Raw genomic sequence first — 3752 nt, 5'->3', positions numbered from 1 at the left:
AAAGGCTCAACTGCATTACTCAAACAAGCCCTTTGATATCAAATGATTGTAAGCTACTTGCTGCAAGCATACAAGCAATGTCTTCACTTCCTTAACACCCATTTAACTGCCTTATACACAACCGACAGCAACTCCTACAACATCGACTGTGATGATAGGAAAGTTTAGCTTCAGTTGCTAGTATTGAAGGGAGCATGAACATCACAATAGAGGCAAATGAAGATTGATTAAATCATTAGAAAAAGGTCATGAGAAAAATTTTGATACACAACTAGTTCAAATCAAACAAACACAGGCAAATGGAGATTGTTCTTTAGAAATCACAACATCATGAAATCAAATATCAAGTATAGCATAGTCTTCAGTTAAACGAAACCAATAAACATGAAATTGGAAGCATGAATATATTTCCAACTTAAAGTACTTCCATCATCCAGACAAAGCCATCAAAAGCTACCATATACAACCATCCAAACATTCACATGAAATTCTAGCTAAAAAAATCAAGCAAAACATTATCAAAACTATCTGGACAAAAATCAAGGCCAAAAACCATCAAAATCCACCATACACAACCATGACAAAAGGTAGAAATTTCCTTTATTCATAATATGTTGGTCTATTCGCTGTTGGGCCTGGTCTTCCCTTGGTTGTGTGTGTGTGTCCTTATGAACTAAGGGGGTTGACATGAACCTTATTGGTAGTTCTTCAAATGCATTTTCAATCGACGTCGATCTCTTACCCCTTGACGAGACTAATTTGTCGTAGAATACACAACGAACGCAGCAAATGTCTTATTACAAAGAGCAAATGTACCGAATGAGGTAAAAAAGAACTTGATATTTACTCACTTGCTCGCTGACCACTACGTTGCAATTTGATTCAACTGGCTTTAATTCAGCTTCGAACCATTCCTGTTAGCAGAAAAAGAAAAGCTGCAACTTTTACAATTTGCACAATTAATAGTTTTTTTCCAAATAAATGAGTTTTTCAAGATATTACCTAAACAAATAAAGCACAAATGCCACTAAAAATTGAACATCATAAAATTCAAGTAAAATGGAAGCTTTATTATTTAAAAATTGCTAAATTTTAGTGAAAACTGCTGTAAGATTACATAAACAAGAAGAAAAGTTGTAGCTTTTAAAATTAGAACAATCAATAGATTTTCCCCCATAATTGCATTTTCAATATATTACCAAATTAAACACAAATTTGAGGAAAATTTGATCAAATAATTATGATAAAGCCACAGACGAATGCATTCCATCAAAAGCTACTAAATATTACAACACTCTCCCCAGGGGAAAAGGTAGAGAGGCAAAACGTGTAGGGAAGACAATTAAAGTTTCAATAAAAAAAAATAATGAAGTATTCCATCAATTGGAACTCCTGGGAATTCTGAACCAAAGCCACCTCGAATTCAATACTAAAAGCTGAAGGTTCATCAAAAAATTTGATCATCATACAGTTAAATAAAACAATAGATGATTCCTCCAAGTTGTCTCTCATTTACCAGCAATGCAATTTATAAACCTTTTTTTGGCTTGCTCGTATTTTGACATAAGATTTAGATGGCAAAATCATTGAAAATCAAATATGCCAAATGATTTACCTCCTTCCGCTCCATCCATGTGTGTGAATCAACACCCCTTCAGACGTGGTCAGGCTTCACTGATCAGAGGGATGAAGAAGCTTTCTCATTCCTACCACCCCCAGGAAAGAGAGAAGAATCAGACAACTAGCCGCTAAGAATATGCTTCATACGACCACATAATACGCTTCTCCATTCGCTGATGTAGCAGAGATGAAGCGAGGTAGTTTTCCTAAATTGATTTCTAAGGTTCGTTTGAGGTTTGGGAGGGATTGAATCTTGAGTTTTAGGAGGGATTTATAGGGTTCGTTTGAGGTTTGGAAGATTAGGGCTCGTTGATTTGAAGTGGGTTTTTCATTTTTAGGGTGAAATCGTTGTTTTCAGAGACACAACTCTTCACGTGGCAATGTTATGACTCCGTTTCTTGTCACTCCGAACTCCGTCTGGCCACCTGGGAAGCACATCAAACGGGTGAACGCGTAGTGATGGATGGAAGGGGTTTTGAGCAAGTTGAGTGACCATTCATTGTAAAAACAACGTTAGGTGACTATAACATGACAATAAGCAAAGTTTGGTGAGCATTCAAATTTTTTACTCATTTGCACATCAATATCATGTGACCTTGCATACTATAACCCAACGAGGATAAAGCTTGGACACCGTTGTATGATTGTAGCAACCCATCAATGCATTACTCGTGTGCCCTTGTATGTTATGCAACTATACCTATTTGATTGTATCATTATAAGCAGTGTTTTAAAAGACGACGCCTTGGCGTCTTGCTCAACCAAAACGTCAAGTCAAGTGACTTGGCATCTTATTTGGTGGTCAATGGCAATCGTTGATAGCTAAGGCACGCCTAAGCGCAATTATGGGCGCATTGGCACTTATTATCATCCTTTTTTATTTCTTTATTTTTAAATTTTGTGGTTTAAAAAAATTATCAATGGCTAATTTCTTCATTTTGCCCTAGTTTAAAACAACAACTTGTATTGAAAGACACAGAGGACGAATTAGATGAAGAAGAGGATATTGATTGGAGTCTGATAAAGAGTTAGATAAGATTTAAGTTCCAATACTATTTATTTACTATTTTGTATTTAAATTGAAACTTATCTTTTAATTGGAAATTCTAAAAAATGTATGACGTCCATATAAATCTATTATAAATGTTAAGTAAGTATTATTTTTAATTATTAAATAATTTTTGGATTTATTAAAATTAAAGTAAGAAAATGTTTTTTACGCTTAAGCCTCGTCTAAGCTCACATTGCCCATAGCTTGGCATTAACGTATCGCCACGCATTACGTCTTTTAGAACATTGATTATAAAAAATGTATAATTTTTTATTTATTAAATATAACACACAACCATAATGAAAACAGCTCATTTTGCCACAATCATATTTTGAATTTTCAAAATTTCTAACGCTTCTCTTCCACAGGGAAGAATTAGTCGTGGTTTCGTCTATGTTAATGGAAATCATATAAAAGACTAATGCTGAACATAGTTCGGTTCGATTTTAATGATAATCGAATCGGCCCCAAAATTTTTGATTATCTAGTAAGTGGAATTATCGGGCCCAAATTTAATTATGAAACTGTTCGGGTTCGATTCCATTCAGTTCAGTTCGATTCGATTCAATTCCATTCGATTTTCAAGTTCCGTATTATAATTAATTATTTTAATATTTACAAAGTTACATTAATTCAACTAATGATATATTCAATTTTAACTCTTACAAAATAACGTAGTCCAATCTTATGTGTCTTTTGCGTCTCTCTTTACTGAGTTTTTCATAGATTTAATTGTTAAAATTACAGGAAGAGGAAGATAGCGAGCTCAAAATAATTAAAAGAGACATTGTCGAGCTTCAATTTGATTTCTTCAGAACAGTAGAAACGGTATTACGATAAAGTAACAAATTCGGAAAAACTTAGGTCAATTTGATTAAATTGGCTTTAAATTGAAAATTAGAAATAGACAAATCATATTTTTTTGGTTTGAAGTAAATTAACTAGTTGCAATTTATTTAGAAAAAATAAATTAATTAAAAAATTAGAAAAATTCGGTTCTTATTCGATTCTTGATCTAGAACCGAGAATCGAATAAAAATCGTTGATTCTCGATTCAAATACCCGTTCAAGTATTTAACTT

At 33.4% G+C, this 3752-nt stretch overlaps 1 long non-coding RNA gene across 1 annotated transcript; it reads right to left on the bottom strand.

Moving 5' to 3' along the window:
• Positions 1–302: 302 nt before the first annotated feature.
• LOC111380663 lies at positions 303–2128 on the bottom strand. The gene is made up of 2 exons (XR_002700214.1): positions 1616–2128; positions 303–914 (listed from the first exon to the last, which is right to left on the bottom strand). It is a non-coding gene; the product is annotated as an uncharacterized LOC111380663 (long non-coding RNA).
• Positions 2129–3752: the final 1624 nt, after the last annotated feature.

The sequence above is a fragment of the Olea europaea genome, unplaced genomic scaffold, assembly GCF_002742605.1.
Source record: "Olea europaea var. sylvestris unplaced genomic scaffold, O_europaea_v1 scaffold218, whole genome shotgun sequence".
Lineage (NCBI taxonomy): Eukaryota > Viridiplantae > Streptophyta > Magnoliopsida > Lamiales > Oleaceae > Olea > Olea europaea.
Note: the sequence above shows the minus strand (reverse complement) of the source record. Positions and strands in the feature narration are given on the sequence as shown.